At 43.8% G+C, this 26486-nt stretch overlaps 2 non-coding genes and 1 pseudogene across 2 annotated transcripts; all 3 read right to left on the reverse strand.

Moving 5' to 3' along the window:
• Positions 1-17908: 17908 nt before the first annotated feature.
• Positions 17909-21300, reverse strand: LOC145951174 (25S ribosomal RNA). Its single transcript, XR_014428989.1, has one exon. It is a non-coding gene; the product is annotated as a 25S ribosomal RNA (ribosomal RNA).
• A 221-nt stretch (positions 21301-21521) lies between these two features.
• Positions 21522-21677, reverse strand: LOC145950956 (5.8S ribosomal RNA). The gene has a single exon (XR_014428783.1). It is a non-coding gene; the product is annotated as a 5.8S ribosomal RNA (ribosomal RNA).
• Positions 21678-21922: 245 nt separating this feature from the next.
• On the reverse strand, positions 21923-23727 carry LOC145951087 (uncharacterized; annotated as a pseudogene).
• Between the last annotated feature and the right edge of the window lie 2759 nt (positions 23728-26486).

Here is a 26486-nt window from a genome sequence, read left to right on the forward strand (position 1 = left end):
GGAAGAAATGAAGCGTGGGACGTGTAAAGTGGAAGGTGCTCTTACAGCGTTGGATGAGTGCGTCGAGGATAATATGTCTTGACCCACGTCTCCGCTGACGAAGAAGTGGGCGAAGGGGTTGTATGGTTGGACACCGCACATGTTGTTGGTGCAGCTCGTCTCACTACTGGGTTACACTGCAACATTGTTTTTTAAAAAAAATGCAATCTACATCGGCTCTTAAGAAAATCGATGTAGATTTAACAATAAATCTACATCAGTTGTCCAGAAAACCGATGTAGATTTATGCTTAAATTTACATCGGTTTCAGAACCGATGTAGAATATGCATCTTGTAGTAGTGTTCATAACATAAACCGAATCCAAGAGGCTACAAGAATACCATTTAATAGGAAGGCAACACAAGAACCGAGCTTGACCACAAAGCCATGAAAAGGAATGCATGTGAACTATTCAATGCGCAAGCATGGAGCCATCCAACAAAATCAATCCAATCACCACTCATACACCCCCACGTGCGCCAATTTCCAAAAAGCATAAACCGTCCCTCGGGTGGGTTGGGAGATATAGAAACTAGCCTAGGTTTGGTGCAATTTTGGGCAAGGATGATGAAAAAAGGGAAAATGGGCTGGACAAGGGAAAGGGTAGGCCATATTTGGTGCAAATTTGGGCAAGGATGGTGAACAAAGGGAAAACCCACCAACAATTAGCTCGTAAAAGCATAAACTGTCCCTCGGGTGGGTTGGGTAGGATACAAACTAGGCTAGGTTTGGCACAATTTTGGCCAAGGATGATGAAGAAAGGGAAAATGGGCTGGAAAAGGGAATGGGTAGGCCATATTTGGTGCAAATTCGGTCAATGATGCTGAACAAAGGAAAACCCACCAAAAGGGAAAATAGGCTAGTCAAGTGATAGGGTAGGGCATATTTGGTGCAAACTCGGTCAAGGATGATAAACAAAAGGAAAACCCACCAAACATTAGCCCCAAAGAGCATAAACCGTCCCTCGGGTGGGTTGGGAGATATAGAAACTAGGCTAGGTTAAATTTTGGCCAAGGATGAAAATGGGCTAGATAAGGCAAATGGTAGGCCATATTTGGTGAAATTCGGGCAAGGATGGTGAACAAAGGGAAAACCCACTGAAAATTAGCTCGTAAGAGCATAAACCGTGCCTCAGGTGGGTTTGGCAGAAAAGAAAGTAGGCTAGGTTTGGTGAATTTTTGGGAAAGGATGATGATCAAAGGGAAAATAGGCTAGACAAGTGATAGGTTAGGGCATATTTGGTGCAAAATCGATAAGGGATGGTAAACAAAGGGAAAACCCACCAAAAATTAGCTTAAAAGAGAATAAACCGTTCCTCGGGTGGGTTGGGAGTGATAGAAACTAGTCTAGGTTTTGTGTAATTTTGGGCAAGGATGATGAACAAAGGGAAAATGGGCTGGACAAGTGAATAGGTAAGCCATATTTGGTGCAAATTCGGTCAGGGATAGTAAACAAAGGGAAAACCCACCAAAAATTAGCTCGTAAGAGCATAAATCGTCCCTCGGGTGAGTTGGACGAGATAAAAAGTAGGCTAGGTTTGGTGCAATTTTGGGCTAGAATGATGACGAAAGGGAAAATGGGCTGGACAGGTTATATGGTAGGACATATTTGGTGCAAACTCGGTGAAGGATGGAAAACGAAGGGAAAACCCACCAAAAATTAGCTCAAAAGAGCATAAACCGTCCCTCGAGTGGGTGAAGATGGTCAAAATTTGGCTCAACGAAGGCTGGATAGACCAAAATATGAGTTAGAATGATGATAGAACAAATATGGAGTTTTTCGAAAATTTTCAAAAAAAATCAGCTGAAGTCGGTCGAAAATTTTCGGTTTGATTGATGAAAAATTTTGATTCAAAATTTTCCACGAGAGAACACCACGCAGGCTTAGGAATGCCCACGGAGTGTGAGGGGAAGGCCCCGTGGCTCGCCCAGACCAGCCAAGGTGCGTCGGGTTTCTGCTGAGACACACCCTCCCCTTATAATAGGCTAATATGCAAAAGTGAATTTTGTACAAATAGATTTATGAGGAGACATAAGTCCGTTTTTGGGAGCTACAGATCAAATTTTGATCCAATTGTTTGTAGGATTGTTTAGAAAATTCATATCTTTGTGCTGACCAAATTTGAGAATTGTTTGCCAAGGGAATATTTTTTAATAATTTTTTTAAGAGACCAAAATACATAAATCCAGAAAAATAGAAAAACATATCTAGACATCGATTTTTGATCTGATTTTTTGCGTGCACCCACATAATAATATAACTGACCTTCCCTCCATATATATCAGCCATCCTCCAAGGGATTGAATTTTAATGATTTTTTTTACCAAAACATGGCAAAATCAAAAAATTTGTAAAAATGGAGGATGAAGGTTTTTCACCCCCAAACCTTCCCAACATATTTAGGCATGTTAGAAGAGATGTTTGATCCAAGAAGTGCTAAATATAATGTGAATGGTTCATAGTTGGTGCATAGTGGTCGGTCACGGTGGGTCGTGGTTCAATTTCTAACCATCCTTGGCTCAATTTCTGGTGGGTCGTGACTCAATTTCTGACCGACGGTGACTCAATTTTTGACCGAGGGTGTCTCAATTTCTGACTGAGCGTGACTCAATTTATGACCTAGGCTGGCTGAAAAAATGATCGAGCGTGACTCAAATTCTGGCCGAGCGTGGCTCAAATTCTGACCAAGGGTGACTCAATTTCTGACTGAGCGTGGCTCAATTTCTGACCGAGGCTAGCTCAAAAATTGACCGAGCGTGATTCAAAAAATGAACGAGGGTGACTCAATTTCTAACCGAGGTTGGCTAAAATCCTGACCGAGCGTGGCTCAAAAAATGACCGAGTGTGACTCAAAAAATGACTGAGTCTGGCTCAATTTCTGACCGAGGGTGACTCAATTTAGGACCGACCCTGGCTCAATTTCTGACTAAGGGTGACTCAATTTCTCACCGAGCGTGGCTTAATTTTTGACCGAGGTTGGCTCAAAAAATGACCGAGTGTGACTCAAAAAATGACCGAGGGTGATTCAATTTCTGACTGAGGGTGACTCAATTTCTAACCAAGCGTGGCTCAAATTCTGACCGAGCGTGGCTCAAAAAATGACCGAGCTTGACTCAAAAAATGATCGAGCCTAGCTCAATTTCTGACCGAGGGTTACTTAATTTCTGACCGAGCGTGGCTTAATTTCTAACCGAGACATGCTCAAAAAATGACCAAGCCTGGCTCAATTTATGACCGAGGGTGACAATTTCTGACCGAGCGTGGCTCAATTTCTGACCGAGCGTGGCTCAAAAAATGACCGAGCGTGACTCAAAAAATTACCGTGATGGAAGGACTTGGAGAGGATTGTTGTTCTTCCAAGCCATTCCATGCAAGGACCAAAAATGTTCTTGAGGTTAACCACGCCTTAGGATTGAAGAACTCCTTTGAAGAAACTTCAATAGAGGTTGAGTCACCAAGGTGAGTTCGGCCACTCCAAGAGAGAATGAAGAAGCTTGTTGAACCAAGCCAAAGGTTGAGGACCTTTGGAAGAAACCTAGAGTGAAGGTTTCTCCACGGCAGTTACAACTTTGAGAGGAGAGAATTTGAAGCAAATTCTTATTTCATTTCTCAAAAAGTGAGTTACTAAAGAGCCACTTAATAACCAAACCTCTTCAAGTAAATATCTCTAAACCCCCTTGTACGTTTGCCTTACACAAAACAATTTTCACAAAGATATTTTCAAAAAGAAAATAACACACAAGTGCCTAAAGTGTACAATTAATAAATGCTTGAAATCATAAATTGCTTGAAAACATAAATGGCATGAAAACATAACTTGCTTGAAAAATTAAATGGCTGAAAACATAAAGTGCTTAAAACATAAATTGCATGAAAACCTAAATTGCAAGAAAACTTAAAGGCAAGAAAACATAAACTAGGCGTTTAAGACAAGTAAACCTATGTGAGAGCTTGGAAAGTACCAAAGACTCCCAAGGACCACTCTCACAAGCACTACATATTTTTACCTAATTGAAAACACTAAGGAGAGATGGAGATACACCAAAGGCACTCCAAGACACTCCTAATAAAGGCCTTGTACAAAAATGAGAAGTTGAAAAAAATTTACAAGAGATGAAATGTAAATTTACACCAAATGAAATGCAAATCTACACCAAATGTAAATCACATTCAAATAAAATGCAAATTCACTTGAAATGAAAATTAATGGCTGCACCAAATGTTTTTAGAAACAAAAGTTCAGCCACTAATTAGTGACAATTTTAGTGACAGATTTAGAAATGGAAATTTTTAAAATTAAAATTTCTGTCACTAAATTTGTTACTAATTTCTTGTTTTCACAAAACTTTTTACAAAATGTTTTGCTATTTTTCTTCCAATTCCAGCCACCAATGTTGCTTCCCTCTCAAGTGTATCACTCCACTTTTAAGAAGTAGCCTTGATATTGGATACTTCTAGGTGTTTAGAACTGAAAGCCAAATTCCAATGGAGAAGGACTTCTTCTAGGCCACCACCAAAAACCTTCAATATTGGCTTCCTTTGAGCTTGGCCTTCAACACCTTCAAGGAGCACTCAACACACCTTAAGTGATGGAATAACAAATCTAAAAACTGAAAATGCAAAACTAGGAACAGCTACACCAATTGGTGGAAAGAAATGAGACAAAACTAGAAGGAAGTCCAAGAAAAGACAAGCAACAAATAAGGCACAATTTGAAAGCTAGCACACAAAAGAATTCCTAACAAAGGCACTAGAGTGGATTAAAAAATAAAAGCTAAGATTACAAACAAAAAAAGACACAATATATGTGGCTGGACTGAAAATTACAAGGCAAGCATACACAAAATCTAGCAAAAACCGAGAGCTATTTTGCACCAAATTTTCACTCCTTGGCTTTTTCTTGTGTTCTTTCTTTTTGTTTTCTTTTGCAAATTCTTTTGTTCTTTCTTTTTGTTGACATAGGAGTTTAATGCCTTTTAATCATACAAGAGTCTCGGAATTTAAGAGATAAAACTGCTGCCAAAATATTTTCACAAAACAAGAGGTGTTTACATGCATCATTCAACTAGTGCTTCACAATTTTGTAGTATTTTTAGGTCAAGTTTTTAAGCACTATTTCTTTTGTTTTCCTAATGCTTTTAGAACACATACACCTCTGATTTGCCTCTGTTTTTAATGTTTAAGAAATGTTAAAAGTTTCAGCCACACAATAAGACTCAAAGAAACCTAATAGCAATTAGTGTTTGACAATTTTTTTTTTTAACAAAACTTTTAAGAAGACATGAAGGAAACCTAACTCTAAGAAATTTTCTAGAACTAATAGAAAATCATGAACTCAAATATGTAATTCAAAAGCACATGTAAGTAGGTTCACCAAATAATGACTCAAAAACAACACAAAAATTAGGTCAAACAAGCTAGTCTAGGATTCAACAACATACAAAGGACTATACATGACTTCTAGGACAAAACAAGTGATTCAAAATCAAAACTAATGCAATATGAATGTTGTCCAATCACGGACACATGTTAAGGAATAGAGAGACTCAAGCAACAACAAAAACGCACAAGTTCAAGAGTCCTAAAAGCACCAAACCAAATTGATTCACAAGAATAGGAAACAAGCAAAATATTAATCAATTACTTCTCATGTGACAAATTGAATTCGTCAAAATTATTTAGAAACATAGATTCATTAAGCAAACCAATATTTGACAAGTAAAAAAGGACTACACAACACGGAAGCAAGAACAAGAGTTAGAGACACAATACCTCAAGAGCACTACGCTCTGATACTAAAAATGATGGAAAAACTTGGAGAGGATTGTTGTTCTTCCAAGCCATTCCATGCAAGGACCGAAAATTTTCTTGAGGTTGACCATGCCTTAGGATTGAAGAACTCCTTTGAAGAAACTTCAATGGAGGTTGAGTCACCAAGGTGAGTTCGGCCACTCCAACAGAGAATGAAGAAGCTTGTTGAACCAAGCCAAAGGTTTAGGACCTTTGAGAGAAACCTAGAGTGAAGGTTTCTCCACGACAATTATGACTTTGAGAGTAGAGAATTTGAAGCAAATTCTGATTTCATTTCTCAAAAAGTGAGAGAATATGTGAGGTTTACAAATATATAGGGAAAGGTAGCTTAGAGAGCAAGCTAACCTTGACCATGGTTCACTAGGAACCATGGTAAGGTTTAGCCTAACCGTCCATGGTTTCTAAAAATTGGAGAGCAAGCTAACCTTAACCATGGTTCACTAGGAACCATGGTAAGGTCGGCCTAACCACCCAAGGTTTATAAACTTGGAGAGCAAGCTTCTAAGTGTCGCCACCCGCCGAAACGGACGTTGGCATTCGCGACGATGGTCGGACTCTTTTTAAGTTTTGAAAAATGATGGATTGTTAGAACGACTTATTCTCAAACTGAGACCTCATCGAACTAACAATTTTATTAAATGATTCACCAATCCATGTTAATCCCAAGCGGGACCCTCCATGGATTAGTGGTTTTCGCAAAAAGAAGGGTTCTTGGAGTCGCCACCAATGTTTTACTCAAAACATTGGAAAAAGGGATAAGGCAATTGATTTTCGCAAATCAACCTTGGCCATTACAACCAGAGTTGGGTAAGGGAGTCGGTTACGTGCGGGGAAGGTGTTAGCACCCCACAACGCCCCTTTCGGGTTCCCTATGACGGATTATTTTATGAATAACAGTGTAAAATTACTAAATTACCCCTATTTATTAGAAACGACTATGAACAAGATATCTACATGATGAATAATTTAAACATGCGATGCAACAATCAGAAAGCAGTAAAAGGAAGGATTTTGAAGAAGAAACCTTTGAAGCGTGCTTTTATATATTCAAATAATAGGAGGCTTTTTGGCACTCCTTCCCACTACACGCTTGCTCACTCCTTCCCTAAAAAATAATTTTTACTATGGAAATCAGAAAGATTTCCCTTCGACTAGTTCGAATCCTCAAGCAAAATGCTCAGAACTCAAGAACTTCGTCGGATCGGCTCTCGGAGAGACTTCTAGGGCAGAACACTGCTCAAAAACCCCAGAATTACTCAACGAGAGAGTCCAAAAGGTGTCCAAATGTGTGGAAATGTGTCCAATGACGTCCAAATGACGTCCTATATATAGGAGTGAGGCGCAGTACGGCCTCTGACATCAATACGGCCCGTACTGAAGTTTTGAACTACAGTACGGCCGTATTGAATTCAGTACGGCCGTACTGAAGTTCAAAAACTTCAGTACGGCCGTATTGGTTTCAGTACGGCCGTACTGAAGTTCAAAAACTTCAGTATGGCCGTATTGGTTTCAGTACGGCCGTATTGTAATTCAAATTGTTCAGTACGGTCGTACTGAACTTCTAGGAGGCCGTATTGAGCTTCAATCCTCCCACATCCTTATTTTAAGCTATTCTAAGACTTCTAAACCTACGAATAATCATCCTAGGGTCTTCCAGGGTCTTTCAGGAGTCCTTCCGGCTGACTTTCCTTCGGTCTTTGAGAGTCTTCGAGTCTTATTTCCGACCCGGACAATTTTAGGGGTCTACAGCTGCCCCCCCTTTACTTAGTCAAACGGCTTTTTGGTGTACCGGTTGACAAGTAAAGGAGTTGACCCAATTGTCCGGGGAATAAGCCATCCTTCCGACTTGTAGTGTCTTCCGGTGGAAAATTGTTGAGTAGCCTCTCCAGGTTGAGTATTAGTCGTCGCCTCTCCAGGCTCGTGCATACCTCGGTGTTTCTGACAACCGTGGTAGCTGAGTACCGCCTCTCCAGGCTCTGCCTCCGTGTTTCTGACGACGTTAGCAGTTGCACACCTCCGTGTTTCTGACGACGTTGGTGGCTGAGTAGCGCCTCTCCAGGCTCTGCCTCTGTGTTTCTGACGACATTGGCAGTTGCATACCTCCGTTGTTTCTGATGACGGGGTAGCTGAGTATAAGTCGTCGCCTCTCCAGGCTCGTCCCGTACCTCGGTGTTTCTGACAACCTTGGTAGCGTGAGTTTGCCCTCTCCAGGGTCTGCATGCCTCGATGTTTCTAACGATGTTGGCAGCTGCATACCTCCGTGTTTTTGACGACGGGGTAGCTGAGTACTGCCTCTCCAGGCTCTGCCTCTGTGTTTCTGACGACATTGGCAGTTGCATACCTCCGTTGTTTCTGACGACGGGGTAGCTGAGTACCGCCTCTCCAGGCTCTGCCTCGGTGTTTCTGACAACCTTGGCAGCTGAGTTTGCCCTCTCCAGGGTCTGCGGTTTGCCCTCCCCAGGGTTGCATACCTCCGTGTTTCTGACGACGGGGTAGCTGAGTACCGCCTCTCCAGGCTCTGTCTCGGTGTTTCTGACAACCTTGACAGCTGAGTTTGCCCTCTCCAGGGTCTGCCTCCGTGTTTCTGACGACGTTGGCAGTGTGAGTTTGCCCTCTCCAGGGATTTGCGATGATTTTGTCTCCACAGTCCACGATGCTGCTTCGACGGTTGTTTTTGATTTTGATGTCGCTGAGGGCTGGATAACGCAGGGATCCGTCTAGGGGATGTGTAGTTACTCATAGGTTCTTGTGTCCCAACTTTCCATTGCGTAGTTGGTATCCACTGGGGAATTTCTGATTCCTTAGGGATGTAGACACAAAAATGCTCTTTCCGAAGTGAGCGGTGCCTTATGATTGGCTGACATCCTTTCGACGTTGGTGGAGTATCCCGGTTATCCTTATTCGGGAGTCTCTTTTGATTTCTTTGTTTTGTTGCCTCTGCGTAGGCTGTTATCCGCTGGGGGATTCTGTCGTTGATTTTGATTAGCCTCTTCTGTTAGGCGGATCATCTTGACGTACAATGATTGGCTCAATGCCGAATTCCGCTTGGGGAATGATTATTGATCTTTTTTTTTTATTTTCTTTTTTTGAAGGAGTGCCTTTGAGTAGGCGAATGATCTTGATGTTCAGTGTTCGGCTGAGTGCCGGATTCCGCTTGGGGAATGGTTATTGATCTTTTCGATTTTTCTCTTTTTGAAGGGGTGCCTCTGAGTAGGCGAATGATCTTGATGTTCGGTGTTCGGCTGAGTGCCGGATTCCGCTTGGGGAATGGTTATTGATCTTTTTGATTTTTCTCTTTTTGAAGGGGTGCCTCTGAGTAGGCGAATCGGGATTGAGGATCTTATGTATCCCAGAGTATTATTTAGAAAGCCTCTTCAGGCTTAGCTTCACTCGTCGCTCGAGTTGGAAAGCTATCTTCCACTGAGGAAGTCTGAGTCCTTTGACTCGGATATTTCGTTTGGATGATCATTGCTTCCATTGGGGAATCTTGCTGATCTTGCTTTGATAGCTCTTACTGGGGATTTGGTCCAAGAGTGTGAGCTGAGAAGTCTCTGGGGAGTATTATTTCGGCAAGCCTCTCCAGGCTCAGTTATTCTGTATGATGAGGGAGTATTATTTCGGCAAGCCTCTCCAGGCTCAGTTATTCCGTATGATGAGGGAGTATTATTTCGGCAAGCCTCTCCAGGCTCAGTTATTCTGTACGATGGGGGAGTATTATTTCGGCAAGCCTCTTCAGGCTCAGTTATTCTGTAAGATGAGGGAGTATTATTTCGGCAAGCCTCTCCAGGCTCAGTTATTCTGTATGATGCGGTTGATTTTCTGAATTTTTGCCTTTTTTGTCGTTTTTTGGCTTTTTCTGCTATTGATTGCCTTTTCTGTCGATTTTGGCTTTTTCTGTATTTTTGCCTTTTTTGTTGATTTTCGGCTTTTTCTGTACAGAAATTAAAGTGCTAAAGAATTTGGATTCAAAAGTGGAAAATTTCATTTATTAAATAGAATGAAATTTGTACAATGGAAATGAAGAGAAGTGGGGCACAGCCCGATCAATCAAATACATAAAAAGCAAGAAAGATAGCCGGTCTTCACTCCTCTGCCGGCGGATCCTGTGGAGGGTCTGGGAAGCGACGATGCAGCCAGACTGACAGGCTGTCGAAATCCTGTCTAAGGGCGTCGATGCTGTACTGCGCAGTGTTGAATCGAGCGTCGATGCTCTGCTGCAGCGCGTCGAAACGAGCATCGAAGTAGGCCCTGTCCTGCTGTGAGGTGCCGGCCTCTGGCTGCGGGTCCACATCACCTGGGAGCTCGATGTTCTCGAAGAGCTCGCTGAAGGTGTCGTGTGTGGTCGCCCGTACAAATTGCCTCCCTGCCCTGGCAATGATCTTCATGTTGATCAGGGTGGCAGCATTAATGGGCTTGGGCGCCAACTCCCCTGCGTCTATGCCATCGGGGCACCCCCAAGTCTCGGCGAGTCATGAAAGTAGCGTGGAGACCATGATATATCCTCGCCGAGCGTCGCTACCCTCTCTTGCCCCCAGATTCTTTATGTGCTCAAGGAAAAAGAATCCGGGGTTGGCCTTCTGTCCGGTGACCATGCAATAGAGAGCCAGCAAATCCTGCCGCGTCACTGACTCTGGGCTCTTCAGTCTGGCATGGATGGAGCCAGTGATCAGCTTGTGGCAGATGCGTAGCGCTGTCGGGAGCCGAGTACCCTTCACTCCGGCGTGGTAGTCCATCTGACCCGTGAGCTCTCTCCACATCTTGTTCGTGGTCAGATGATCGGGGCACTCGCAGATGGCATCCCGATACTCCAGCTGGTCAGCTCGCTGGAAGAAGCCAGCCTGGACGTTGAATTCGTCCAGCGTCAAGGAGCGGTATCCTCCCATCATCCAAAAGTCTACTGAGTAGACCGTCGCACCGTAACTGTTCGTCGACTCTGTCATGCCGACGGTAGCTAGAAACTCCTTTGTTGTCGTCGGATAGATCTGAGGGTGGTGATCAAGGAGGAATCCCCATCCTATGGCGTTGATGTAGCCACGGACCTCGTCCTCCCACTCCATCGCCCGGAGTATGGTGAAGTCAAGCATCCTCGACGGCTGGAATATGAACGACTCTAGGAGTTCCAGCCTTTCTTGATGTCGCGCGGTCATCTCGATTTGCGCGGGGACTCTGTGCCTCTTTCTTGATGACTCGGCCATATCTCAGAATTGGGAAGACCTCAGACACACTCACAAAGAAGGTATGCAAAGGAATGAAGAATGCTGTGCAGAAATGAGAGAGAAAGGGGCCTATTTATAGAAAAATTTACGTCAGTACGACCCGTATTGAATTCAATACGGCCGTACTGACTTGGCCGTTATCGTTCAAAATGGGGGACCAATACGAGCCGTATTGGATTCAATACGCCCGTATTGGTGTGTCCGTTGGGGTCAATACGGGCGTATTCAGTTCAGTACGCCCGTATTGAACTGAAGGGTTGCCCGTAACCCTAGTTTCAGTACGAGCGTACTGAACTAGGTACGGGCGTATTGGGCTTTTCTCTTTTTTTTTTTTTTTTTTTTTTTGAATAAACAGAGAATAAGTGATCTTCCATTACACCTATCATCTGTATGCATGTATGCGGTATGATGCACCTAATTCTATTTGATTTTATTTTTTCAAAAGAATTAACCGATGCGTTTCTTTGCTTGGATTTTGCCATTCCTCTAGACGGGCTGTGCGTTGCCGATTTCTGTAACCGAGGAATGATGCGTGTTATATCGAGATTGGGGTCATCAACCAAGTGATCCTTCCCTTCCTTTAGAAGACATGTCAACCCTCCTATTGACCACTATATCTCCATGTTTCCACTAGCTAGATTATTCTAAAATCGTTTGGGACAAGAGAAAAGAAAGGAAAGATATTCTTTTTGTTCAAAAGTTTGTGTTTTAGAGGGGATTATTATTTCAAAAATGGTTTTTGTAAGAATGGCTGGCCAAGGTAGGCTTACGTGTTTAGGCTTGTTCGATTAAACACTTATGAAGTTAAGAAAATCTTGTTATTGACGTTGTGATTTGACAACTTAGATAGCTTCCCTTGAACCTTTCGTTTTGAATTCGGTTCATGGTACCATCATGGATTTATTTTCGCTTTTTGATTGTCCTCATTTTTGCCTAAAACACCCTTTTGTGGTGTCTTAGCGGACCTTTGTTTTTGTTTATTTTTGCAACCCTAACTTTTGCCTAGGTTACCCTTTCGTGGGATTCCTAGCGGGTCTTTTGCTCTTATTTTTGCGCAGCCCCCTTTTTGGGTTTCCTGCCGAGCTTCTTTTATTTTAAAGGATTTCTTTTTATCCATGATGGCACTTGTCGAGGCCAAGGAAAGGTGCTCCAAGTTGTCACACACACTTCCACATAAAAATGATGCGGGTTTATTATTATTAAGACGATTTTAACTTCATTCATGCTTATTCAAACAGGGTTTAAAATAATGTGGCTTAGAGATTTATTGTAAGCAAGAAAAGAAGCAATAAGAAATAATAAAGAATGATTTTATTATAATCATAGTGGAAACATGTGCCCTATCGAGGCTCGGGGGTCGGGCTGTCCCCGAGGAGTAATCTCTAATAGTCATCAGGTCTATACGTCCCTATCGGAAGGAGAAGAGCACTTGATGACGACGACCGGCCTTGACGCTTGTGAACCGGCCTTCCTAAAGATCTGGCTTAAAGAACGTCGAGAAGGATCTTGGTTCCTCTTCGTCCTTTGATCTTTATTAGGGTTGTATCCTAACCCTTGTTTCCCCGGATTATCCTTGATGATGGGTAGCTCGGGAATTCCTTGGGAATCCTTGCCAAGTCCTTGTCTACGCAAGTATCCATTCTTGGTGAGCATGTAGGCTACCTTCTTCATTTCTCGGGGAAACATTTCGACATTGGCGATCTCCAATGCTTGGAAGGCGGTCTCTAGAGCTTCCTCTGCTGCATCCACGTAAGGTATGGCAGATGGCTTGCTGATGAGTATGTCATCTTCAGCTTGTACGGTCACCAGCTTGTCACCTACTATGAATTTGACTTTCTGGTGGAGCGTAGAGGGAACAACTTTCGCATCATGAATCCAAGGTCGGCCGAGGAGACAGCTGTATGCGGGAGTAATATCCATCACTTGAAATTCGACATTCAAGATGGTGGGTCCAATTTGGATTGGAAGATTGATTTCTCCCACCACTTCTCTTTTAGAACCGTCGAAAGCTCGAACGATCATGTTGCTCGGGCGCATCTGGATTCCCTTGATTGCCACTTGATCGAGCGTTCTTTTTGGCATTACGTTCAAGGAAGATCCATTATGCACCAAGACTTTAGCGATGTGATACTCCTTGCACTTTACAGAGATGTGCAAGGGCTTGTTGTGATTCGGTCCCTCAACGGGGATCTCTTCATCGGTGAAAGAGAGGTGATCACTAGCCGTGATGTGACTAACAATCCCCTCAAACTTGTCTTGGGAGATAGTGTGCGACACGTATGCCTCGTTCAAGACTTTCAACAGAGCTTGCCGATGCGGTTCGGAACTTAGGATCAACAACAACAGGGTAATCTTTGCTGGCGTCCTATGAAGTTGATCCACGATGGAGTACCCGCTCTGTCGGATATACTTTAACAGCTCGTCAGTCTCCTCCTCGGATTCTTTATTTTCCTCGGTTTTCTCCTTTTCTTTTCCTTTATTCTTGGGAGTTTTATCGTGAAGATCTTCGGGAGTGTAGATCCTGCCACTCCTAGTCATGCCCCCAAGTCCAGCGATGTTGGAGATATCGCTGTCGGCAGAAGAATGGATGTCGTATATCCATGGCACAGCCTTATTTGATTCGTAGGGAAAAGGCCTTGGAGTAGTGATCCTTAACGGTGTTGGACCTTCCCCTTTATTTGTCATGATTACCAACAACGGAGTTGACGTGCGTTCGCTTGGCGCGGTTGTTGGCTTGCATTTAATAACAAATGGCGTGCGATCCATTCTGAACATACGCATCGATTAATTCTTTCTTTTTATTAATGTTTATTAATGATTTATTGGGAGGGATGTATGCAATGCACTCCCCTAGATCCCTCCATGATCTTCGATAAGAATGCATGATATGAGATGATGGCGTTGAATATGCATGCATTGTGTTTATTCAACTAAGCATTATCATGTTTTCAGGATGTCCCTAAGATGATGCATGATAATTGCTTGGTTTTGATGAATAACTTTTTTCTTTTTTTGGGTATTTTGTTTTTTGTATTTTTTTGGGTGAAAAGGGAAACTACCTATATGAATGTGATGAAGGTAGATGGTAACACCATGTAATGGAAGATTCTTATTCCTATTTATTCTTAATTTAAAAGGGAATGTTGTATGTTTAAAGAATGCAATGTATGCTCAAACAATGTCACATAAACAATGCACAAACAATTCACTCATCCACGAACAGTCACGAGCGAATCACGAGGTAGGGGTATCCTGCAGAAAAGTGCATATTCAAGGAGGTTCTAACTGTTCTCACCGGTCTGAGGCCCCCAAGGTGCCCCCATTATAGGGACCCAATTCCTCTCGTCGTAAGTTGATGGAAAGCTCCAACGCACTGTCGGACTCGAGTTCATGGTTTTCACCTTGAGTGATGTTTTCCGACAACGGTCTACGGGCACCTATAGACCCATTCGACAACCGGCCGTACTAACATCCACTCCCTATGGCTTTCCACTCATGCCCCCGGGTATAGAGGGAACTGTTGTGTGCAAAGGTTTGTGTGCAGTTTGTATTTCAAACAATTGCGAAAATTTAAGCATTCAACAGTTATTAAAGCCGATTAGATAAAACATATTATCATACAAGCGAGGGGTAATGAAGTAATTTTAAACTATTATTTTAGAAATAATCCATCACTAAATGGGACTGACTCTCGAGGCTTCCCCAGTGGAGTCGCCATCTGTCGCCACCCGCCGAAACGGACGTTGGCATTCGCGACGATGGTCGGACTCTTTTTAAGTTTTGAAAAATGATGGATTGTTAGAACGGCTTATTCTCAAACTGAGACCTCATCGAACTAACAATTTTATTAAATGATTCACCAATCCATGTTAATCCCAAGCGGGACCCTCCATGGATTAGTGGTTTTCGCAAAAAGAAGGGTTCTTGGAGTCGCCACCAATGTTTTACTCAAAACATTGGAAAAAGGGATAAGGCAATTGATTTTCGCAAATCAACCTTGGCCATTACAACCATAGTTGGGTAAGGGAGTCGGTTACGTGCGGGGAAGGTGTTAGCACCCCACAACGCCCCTTTCGGGTTCCCTATGACGGATTATTTTATGAATAACAGTGTAAAATTACTAAATTACCCCTATTTATTAGAAACGACTATGAACAAGATATCTACATGATGAATAATTTAAACATGCGATGCAACAATCAGAAAGCAGTAAAAGGAAGGATTTTGAAGAAGAAACCTTTGAAGCGTGCTTTTATATATTCAAATAATAGGAGGCTTTTTGGCACTCCTTCCCACTACACGCTTGCTCCCTCCTTCCCTAAAAATTAATTTTTACTATGGAAATCAGAAAGATTTCCCTTCGACTAGTTCGAATCCTCAAGCAAAATGCTCAGAACTCAAGAACTTCGTCGGATCGGCTCTTGGAGAGACTTCTAGGGCAGAACACTGCTCAAAAACCCCAGAATTACTAAACGAGAGAGTCCAAAAGGTGTCCAAATGTGTGGAAATGTGTCCAATGACGTCCAAATGACGTCCTATATATAGGAGTGAGGCGCAGTACGGCCTCTGACATCAATACGGCCCATACTGAAGTTTTGAACTACAGTACGGTCGTATTGAATTCAGTACGGCCGTACTGAAGTTCAAAAACTTCAGTACGGCCGTATTGGTTTCAGTACGGCCGTACTGAAGTTCAAAAACTTCAGTATGGCCGTATTGGTTTCAGTACGGCCGTATTGTAGTTCAAATTGTTCAGTACGGCCGTACTGAACTTCTAGGAGGCCGTATTGAGCTTCAATCCTCCCACATCCTTATTTTAAGCTATTCTAAGACTTCTAAACCTACGAATAATCATCCTAGGGTCTTCCAGGGTCTTCCAGGAGTCCTTCCGGCTGACTTTCCTTCGGTCTTTGAGAGTCGTCGAGTCTTATTTCTGACCCGGACAATTTTAGGGGTCTACACTAAGCCTTGAAGAGAGTGACTCAAAATTTTGGCCAAGAGTGAAGGAATGAGCTAGGCGGCCTTGACTCTATTTTGCTCATTTGATTTATTTCAAAAATGTTGATTTTGTTTAGTTAGGTTCATCCTACGATGATGAGACCTAGCTAAATCAAATCTATGAAAAATTAGGAGCAAAATGAGTCTAATATGTTAAATTTTGCCTAGGCCCAACTCTGGCCCAATTTCTAATCACACTCCTAGGCATTGCTAAATGTCACCCCTTTCTCCCTATTGAAAAAATAGAAAATAAGTGTATCAACAAAGGAGGTTAAATGAAGTTAAACTCTCCAAGTAACCCACCCTAAAATCAATATACATTCACTAATAAAAGCAAGTAAAGTGCCTCACAAATAAAAAGGCAAAAAATAGACCCATACAAGAGAAGTATGTACAAAATATACACAAATATATCTAGGCCTTCTCTTCATGATAGAGTAGTCCAAGTGAAGAATACCTTGGGCTTGAGAAGCCCACTAGTCTTTAAGAGGTCCAACTCTTCTTGGATTCTCCTAGCCATAGCTCTAGGGATTGGGCCCGTAGCCCATGGTCTATCAGACCGAGCCTGGCTCAATTTTTGACCGAGCGTGGCTCAATTTCTGACTGAGGCTGACTCAATTTCTGACCGAGGTTGGCTAAAATCTTGACCGAGCCTGGCTCAATTTCTAACCGAGGCTGGCTCAAATTCAGACCAAGCCTGGCTAAAATCCTGACCGAGCGTGACCTAATTTCTGACCTAGGGTAGATCAATTTTTGACCGAGCGTGGCTAAAATCCTCGCCGATCCTGACTCAGTTTTTGGTGGGTTGTGGCTCAATTTCTGACCAGTCATGGCTAAAATCATGACCGATCCTGACTCAATTTTTGGGCGGGTTGTGCCTCAATTTGAGACCATTTGTGGATAAAATTTATATCCGATCATGACTCATTTTTTGGTGGGTCGTGCCTCAATTTCAGACCCTTTGTGGCTAAAATCCTGACAGGTCATGACTCATTTTGTTGGAAGGCACCATCATGAACCCATCATGAATAAACACACATGACTTGGGGCACCATCATCAACCCACGGATGACTTGAGCATCATGAACCCACCAACAATAACACTACAACATGACTTGGAGGCACCATCATGAACCCACCGCGAATAAACCCACATGACTCGGGCACGACAAACCCACCAACAATAACATGACAACATGACTTGGAGGCACCGTCATGGAACCCACCACCAAAAACCACACAAGACTTGGCCTATCGTGAACCCAACCCCAATTACCACACAAGTCTTGGCAGCAACATGAACCCACCAACCATAACCCACATGACTTGGGGGAACCATCAACCCACCAATAGTAACGCACAACACTTGTGTACTAATAATCCTCACAAGACTTAGGGGCACCGTACACAAACCAACATCAAAATCCACCAACAATAAATCACATGACCTAGGGCACCACCAACCCACTAGCCATAATAACCCACATGACTTGAGGCCACCATCAACCCACCAGTCGTTACACAAAACTTGTGTACCAATAATCCACACAATACTTGTGGCCATCGTACACAAACCACCATCAAAATCCACTAACAATAAATCACATGACCTGGGGGCACCACCAACCACCAACCATAATAACCCACATGACTTGAGGCCACCATCAACCCACCAATTGTTACACAGCACTTGTGTACCAATAATCCGCACAAGACTTGTGGCCTCCATCAAAATCCACCAACAATAACACAACACTCGGGTACCAATAATCCATACGATACTTGGGGGCACTATCAATCTACAAACAATCTATCACATGACTTGGGACACCATAGAGGCACCAGTAATAACACACGACTTGGGGGAACCATCAACCCACCAACAATAACTCGCAGCAAGGCCACTCTACCACTTATAATACCCCGTCGCGTATTTATGTCGTCTGCAAAGGATTCTACCCATCGCTCGATGGGAATTGCGCTTCAAGGCGTCTCGCATGGCTGATCAGCCTTACGAGGATTACCAACGGCACGTGCCTCTGGAGGGTGGAGACCCCCTACTCCTGGTCAAAAACCAAATGACAGGTGCACACATCGCTTCTAGCCCGAATTCTGACTTAGAGGCGTTCAGTCATAATCCAACGCATGGTAGCTTCGCGCCACTGGCTTTTTAACCAAGCACAATGACCAATTTTGTGAATCAATGGTTCTTCTCATACTAGGTTGAATTACTATTACGACACTTCCATTAGTAGGGTAAAAATAATGTTTCTCATGACGGTCTAAACCCAACTCACGTTCCCTATTGGTGGGTGAACAATCCAACACTTGGTGAATTTTACTTCACAATGATAGGAAGAGCCGACATCGAAGGATAAAAAAGACACGTCTCTATGAACGCTTGGCTGCCACAAGCCAGTTATCCCTATGGTAACTTTTCTAAAACCTCTAGGTTCAAATTTCGAAGGACTAAAGGATCGATAGGCCACGCTTTCACGGTTCGTATTCATACTGGAAATTTGAATCAAACGAGCTTTTAGCCTTTTGTTCCACACGAGATTTTTGTTCTTGTTGAGCTCATCTTAGGACACATGCGTTATCTTTTAACAAATGTGCCGCCCTAGCCAAACTCCCCACCTGACAATGTCTTCCTCCTGGATCGACCGACCAAGGCCAGCCTTGGGTCCAAAAAGAGGGGCAGCGCCTCGCTTTCGATTCACGGAATAAGTAAAATAACGTTAAAAGTAGTGGTATTTCACCTTCGTTGTTTCTAGCTCCAACTTATTTTACACCTCTCAAGTCATTTCACAAAGTCGGACTAGAGTCAAGGTCAACAGGGTCTTCTTTCCCCTCTGATTCCACCAAGCCCGTTCCCTTGGTTGTCGTTTCACTGGATAGTAGACAAGGACAGTGGGAATCTCGTTAATCCATTCATGCGCGTCACTAATTAGATGATGAGGCATTTGGCTACCTTAAGAGAGTCATAGTTACATTCCCGTTTACCCGCGGTTGGTTGAATTTCTTCACTTTCACATTGAGAGCACTGGGCAGAAATCACATTGCGTCAACATCTGCAAGGACCATTGCAAAGGTTTGTTTTAATTAAATAGTCGGATTCCCCTTGTTCGTACTAGTTCTGAGTCAACTGTTTGACGCCTAAGGAAGAAGCCCCAAAAGGCTCGTTCCCAATCCGTTCACCGACCCGCTCTCGCCGCAGGAGCAGCTCGAGCAGTCCATCGACAACCAACAGGTTTGATACTGGGACACCCGTGCCCAGCCCTCAAAGCCAATCCTTTTCTCGAGGCTACGGACCCATTTTGTCGACTTCCCTTTCCTACATTATTTCATCGACTAGAGGTTGTTCACCTTGGAGACTTGATGTAGTTATGAGTACGACCGGGCGTGGGAGGCACTCGATCTTTCAGATTTTCAAGGGTCGCCGGGGATGCACCGGACACCATGCAACATGCGGTGCTCTTCCAGCCGCTGGACCCTACCTCCAGTTGAGCCGTTTCCAGGGCGGGCAGGCTGTTAAATAGAAAAGATAACTCTTTTTAGGGCCCCTACCGACATCTATGGACTCCCTAATGTTGTCGTCAGCCGCCACGTCCCTGTTCAAAAATTTTAACCTAATTCTCTTTTAGAGTACGCGCTTAGAGCACTATCAGATGGGCTTCCCCCATCTCTTAGGATCGACTAACCCATGTTTAAGTGCCATTCACATGGAACCTTTCTCCTCTTCAGCCTTCAAAGTTCTCATTTGAATATTTGCTACTACCACCAAGACCTCCACCGACGAACGCTTCGCCTTGGCTCACGCCCTGGGTTTTACAATGACCGCCACACCCTCCTACTCATCAAGGCTTGGCTCTTGCCTCGACGGCCGAGTATAGGTCATGCACTTTAGCACCATCCATTTTCAAGGCTAGTTGATTCGGCAGGTGAGTTGTTACACACTCCTTGGCGGATTTCGACTTTCATGACCACACTATCCTGCTGTCTTAATTAAACAACACCCTTTGTGGGGTCTAGGTTAGCGCGCAGTTGGGCACCGTAACCCAGGTTCCGGTTCATCCCGTATCGCCAGTTTTGCTTTCAAAAAATGGCCCACTTGGAGCTCTTGATTCCGTGGAGTGGCTCAACAAAGCAGCCACATCGTCCTACCTATTTAAAGTTTGAGAATAGGTCGAGGGCGTTGCGCCCTTGATGCCTCTAATCATTGGCTTTACCTGATAGAACTCTCCCGTAGGCTCTAGCTATCCTGAGGGCAACTTCGGAGGGAACTAGCTACTAGACGGTTCGATTAGTCTTTCGCCCCTATACCCAAGTCAGACGAATGATTTGCCCGTCAATATCGCTGCAGGCCTCCACCAGAGTTTCCACTGGTTTCGCCCCACTTAAGCATAGTTCACCATCTTTCGGGTCCCGACAAGTATGCTCTCACTCGAACCCTTCACAAAAGATCAGGGTCAGTCGACGGTGCAACCCACAAGGGGATCCTACCAATCAGCTTCCTTGTGCCTTACGGGTTTAATCACCCATTGACTCGCACACATGTCAGACTCTTTGGTCCGTGTTTCAAGGAAGGCCGAATGGGGAGCCCACAAGTCGATGCCTGGAGCATGTAAGTGCCAAAGCACGCCACAAAGGCGTATGTTGCCGTCCATAATCGTGACGATGACGTCTCCACGAGCATTTTGACAACCAGGGCTTGGGCCACCATCACAATCTGCATCGGTCAATGCCCCGAGTCGATCGGCAGACTGGCTAACACCATTCCACATTCGACTAAGACATATCACCGACCCCCATCCGCTTCCCTCCCGACAATATCAAGCACTCTTTGACTCTCTTTTCAAAGTCCTTTTCATTCTTCCCTCACGGTACTTGTTCGCTATCGGTCTCTCGCCAGTATTTAGCCTTGGACAGAATTTACCGCCTGATTGGGGCTACATTCCCAAACAACCTGACTCGCCGACAACGCCTCGTGGTGCGACAGGGTCCGGGCATGACGGGGCTCTCACCCTCTCTGGCACCCCTTTCTAGGGGACTTGGGCCCGATCCGCTACTGAGGATGCTTCACTAGATTACAATTTGGATGCCAAATATAATCGATTTTCATGGTGGGCTCTTCCCGGTTCGCTCACCGTTACTATGGGAATCCTTGTTAGTTTCTTTTCCTCCGCTTATTGATATGCTTAAACTCAGCGGGTAGCCCCGCCTGACCTGAGGTCTCGTTAGAGATGTCAAAAATACAAGAAAAATTGGGTCAAGAGTCGAAACCTGCAAAGACGCACACATGATTGGCCTCGAGCATTACTCATCCACCATTATACCATGGCACGCTCAACCGTGAACTCAATTTTCAACCAACCATGAGACAATGCTCGTGAGAAGTCATCATGCACCCCAAACACAGTATCTAAAACAATACATGCAGAAGGGGTAACGATTTGTGACACCCAGGCAGGCATGCCCTTGGCGTAATGGCTTTAGGCGCAAATTGCATTTAAAAACTCGATGGTTCATGGGATTCTACAATTCACAACAAGTATCGCATTTCACTATGTTCTTCATCGATGCAAGAGCCGAGATATCCGTTGCCGAGAGTCCTTTTATATCATGTGTTGAGACAACGCTGCAGATCACCGTCTCCGAGTCCACGACATTACACTGAACAATTTTTTATTCCTTCGTGCACGAAGCGTCGTGGTTTGAGGTTTGATCAGAGAAAGTCGACTGAGCATGGCACAACCCACTCCCTCCAAACACGGGGAAGGATGAGATGTTAATGAACACCTTAAGCCAATCTTGAGTAGATAAACAAATTCACCGGTCAAATTGATTGAGGCATCGACATTGATCCTTCAACAGGTTCACCTACGGAAACCTTATTACGAATTCTCCTTCCTCTAAATGATAAGGTTCAGTGGACTTCTCACAACGTCAAGGGCAGCGAACCGCCCACTTTGCCGCAATCCAAAAACTTCACCAGACCATTCAATCGGTAGGAGTGATGGGCGGTGTGTACAAAGGGCAAGGATATAGTCAACGCGAGCTGATGACTCGCGCTTACTAGGAATTCCTCGTTGAAGACCAAAAATTGCAATGATCTATCCCCATCAGATGAAATTTCAAAGATTACCCAGGCCTGTCAGCCAAGGCTATAGACTCGTTGAATACATCAGTGTAGCGTGCGTGCAGACTAGAACATCTAAGGGCATCATAGACCTGTTATTGCCTCAAACTTCCGTGGCCTAAGCGGCCATAGTCCCTCTAAGAAGCTGGCCATGGAGGGTTACCTCCACATAGCTATTTAGCAGGCTGAGGTCTCGTTCATTAACAGAATTGACCAGACAAATCGCTCCACCAACTAAGAACGACCATGCACAACCACCTATAAAATCAAGAAAGAGCTCTCAATCTGGCAATCCTTACTATGTCAAACCTGGTAAGTTTCCCCGTGTTGAGTCAAATAAAGTCGCAGGCTCCACTCCTGGTGGTGCCCTTCTGTCAATTCCTTTAAGTTTCAGCCTTATGACCATACTCCCCCCGGAATCCAAAGACTTTGATTTCTCATAAGGTGCCAGCGGAGTCCTAAAAGCAACATTCGCTGATCCCTGGTGGACATCATTTATGATTGAGACTAGGACGGTATCTGATCATCTTCAAGCCCCCAACTTTCATTCTTGATTAATGAAAACATCCTTGGAAAATGCTTTCGCAGTTGTTCTTCTTTCATAAATCCAAGAATTTCACCTCTAACTATGCAATACGAATGCCCCTGACTGTCCCTGTTAATCATTACTCCGATCCCGAAGGCCAACACAATAGGACCAGAATCCTGTGGTGTTATCCCATGCTAATGTACCCAGAGCGTATGCTTGCTTTGAGCACTCTAATTTCTTCAAAGTAACAACACCGGAGGCACGACCTAGCTAATTAAGTCCGAGAGCACATCGCTAGTAGAAGGGACAAGCCAATCGGTGCACACCAAAGGCGGACTGACCGACCCAACCCAATGTCCAACTACGAGCTTCTTAACTGCAACAACTTAAATATACGCTATTGGAGCTAGAACTACCACGGCTGCTGGCACCTAACTTTCCCTCCAATGGATCCTCGTTAAGGGATTTAGATTGTACTCATTCCAATTACCAGACTCAATGAGCCTGGTATTGTTATTTATTGTCACTACCTCCGCGTGTCAGGATTGGGTAATTTGCGCGCCTGCTGCCTTCCTTGGATGTGGTAGCCATTTCTCAGGCTCCCTCTCTAGAATTGAACCCTAATTGTCCGTCACCCTTCACCAACATGGTAGGCCACTATCCTACCATCGAAAGTTGATAGGGCAAAAATTTGAATGATGCATCGCCGGCACAAATGTCGTGCGATCCGACGAGTTATCATAAATCATCAATGCAATAGGCAGAGCCTGCTTGACCTTTTATCTAATAAATGCATCCCTTCCAAAAGTCAGGTTTTGTTGCACGTATTAGCTCTAGAATTACTACGGTTATCCAAGTAGTAGATACCATCAAACAAACTATAACTAATTTAATGAGCCATTCGTAGTTTCACAGTCTGAATTAGTTCATACTTACACATGCATGGATTAATCTTTGAGACAAGCATATGACTACTGGTAGGATCAACCAGGTAGCATCCGTCAATGACTCTACACATGATGCAATTGTTTGCCACACTAAGGTGGACAAACCTTGCACAAAGACAATCATCATTCAAGGCAACCAATATTTTTATGGACAACATAGGACATAAAAACAATGTTCGTAACATAAACGGATCCAAGAGAATAGTTTGCACACACATTCCATGAAATCCATTACTATACATGGTTAACATGGATCACGTGCACTACTTTCATATCCCCCAACAACCCCGAGAAAGGTTATGGATGGAGCAATCTCGAAGGCTACAAGAATACCATTTAATAGGAAGGCAACACAAGAACCGAGCTTCACGACAAAGCCATGAAAAGGAATGCATGTTAACTGTTCGATGCACAAGCATGGAGCCAGCCAATAAAAACAATCCAATCACCACTCATACACCCCCACGTGCACCAAACTTAACACCACCGATCGAACCACGCCCTGCATTTTCAAAGCCATGCAAGCAAATTGAAACATCAAGTGACGTCTGTTTGACATCGCTAGGCATGAGAATTCTAGGGACAAAATCATCTCAGGGACAAGAAAATCTCAGGGAGCAAATGTCCGAGACAAGAAAATCTCAATGGAAAAGTCTTCTGGGCAATAAAATCTCATGAACAATAGGCAACCCATGTCATAACTCATCCAACATCAACTATAGGAAGAGGATAATTAGCTTGGGACTAGTCAAAATACCAATTTCCAACAAAACGAACCCACCATCAACACCATCCAAAGTTGAATGGGATGAACCAAGCATGCAACCATCTCCAACCGAGAGGCTAAAATTCAACTAGAGTGATCACTTAGGCGATCACCCATATATATTTACCGAAAGGAACAAAATCCAAGAAAATAGGCTAGGTTTGGTGCAATCTTGTACAAAGGCAATGAATAAAGGGAAAATGGGATGGACAAGTGATAGGATAGGCTATATTTGGTACAAATTTGGGCAAGGATGGTGAACAAAGGGAAATCCCACCAAAAATTAGCTCCTAAGAGCATAAACCGTCCCTCGGGTGGGTTGGGAAAGAAAGAAAGTAGTCTAGGTTTGGTGCAATCTTGTACAAAGGCAATGAATAAAGGGAAAATGGGATGGACAAGTGATAGGATAGGCTATATTTGGTGCAAATTTGGGCAAGGATGGTGAACAAAGGGAAATCCCACCATAAATTAGCTCCTAAGAGCATAAACCGTCCCTCGGGTGGGTTGGGAAAGAAAGAAAGTAGTCTAGGTTTGGTGCAATTTTGGGTAAAGGCAATGAACAAAGGGAAAATGGGTTGAATAAGTGACGGGGTAGGCCATATTTGGTGCAATTTGGGACAAATGCGACAAACAGAGGGAAAATAGGTTCAACAAGTGACAAGATAGGCCATATTTGGTGGAAATTTCATAATATTTGGGCAAGGATGGTGAACAAATGGAAAACCCTCCAAAAATTGGCTCGTAAGAGCATAAACCATCCCTCGGGTGGGTTGGGCAAGTAGGAAAGTAGGCTAGGTTTGCTGCAATTTACAGGAAAGGCATTGAACAAAGGGAAAATAGGTTAGACAAGGCAAAGGGTAGGCCATATTCTGTGCAAATTCGGGCAAGGATGGTGAACAAAGGGAAAACCCACCAAAAATCATCTCGTAAGAACATAAACCGTCCCTCAGGTAGGTTGGGCAGGAAAGAAAGAAGGCTAGGTTTGGTGCAATTTTGGGCAAGGATGATGAACAACGGGAAAATGGGCTGGACAAGTGAAATATTTGGTGTAGATTCGGTCAGGGATGGTAAGCAAAGGGAAAACCCACCAAAAATTAGCTCCTAAGAGCATAAACTGTTCCTGGGGTAGGTTGGGCAAGATAAAAAGTAGACTAGGTTTGGTGCAATTTTGGGCAAGGATGATGAACAAAGGGAAAATAGGCTGGAAAAGGGAAAGGGTAGGCCATATTTGGTGCAAATTCAGGAAACGATGGTGAACAAAGGGAAAACCCAACAAAAATTAGCTCGTAAGAGCATAAACCGTACCTCGGGTGGGTTGGGTAGGATACAAACTAGTCTAGGTTTGGTGAAATTTTGGGCAAGGATGATGAAGAAAGGGAAAATAGGCTGGACAAGGGAAAGCGTAGGCTATATTTAGTGCAAATTCGGTCAAGGATTCTGAACAAAGGGAAAACCCACCAAAAATTAGCTCGTAAGAACATAAACCGTCCCTCGGGCGGGTTGGGCATGAAAGAAAGTAGACTAGGTTTGGTGCAATTTTGGGCAAGGATGATGATCAAAGGAAAAATAGGCTAGACAAGTGATAGGGTAGGGCATATTTGGTGCAAACTCAGTTAAGGATGATAAAAAAAAAAGGAAAACCCACCAAAAATTAGCTCCAAAGAGCATAAACCGTCCCTCGGGTGGGTTGGGAGATATAGAAACTAGGCTAGGTTTGGTGCAATTTTGGCCAAGGATGAAAATGGGTTGGACAAGGGAAACGGTAGACCATATTTAGTGCAAATTCGGGCAAGGATGGTGAACAAAGGGAAAACCCACCAAAAATTAGCTCGTAAGAGCAAAAACCTTCCCTCGAGTGGGTTGGGCAGGAAAGAAAGTAGGCTAGGTTTGGTGCAATTTTGGGCAAGGATGATGATCAAAGGGAAAATAGGCTAGACAAGTGATAGGGTAGGGCATATTTGGTGCAAATTTGATCAGGGATGGTAAACAAAGGGAAAACCCACCAAAAATTAGCTGAAAAGAGCATAAACCGTCCCTCGG

The sequence above is a fragment of the Cajanus cajan genome, chromosome 8, assembly GCF_000230855.2.
Source record: "Cajanus cajan strain Asha chromosome 8, NIPB_CcT2T_4, whole genome shotgun sequence".
In the NCBI taxonomy this organism is placed as follows: Eukaryota; Viridiplantae; Streptophyta; class Magnoliopsida; order Fabales; family Fabaceae; genus Cajanus; species Cajanus cajan.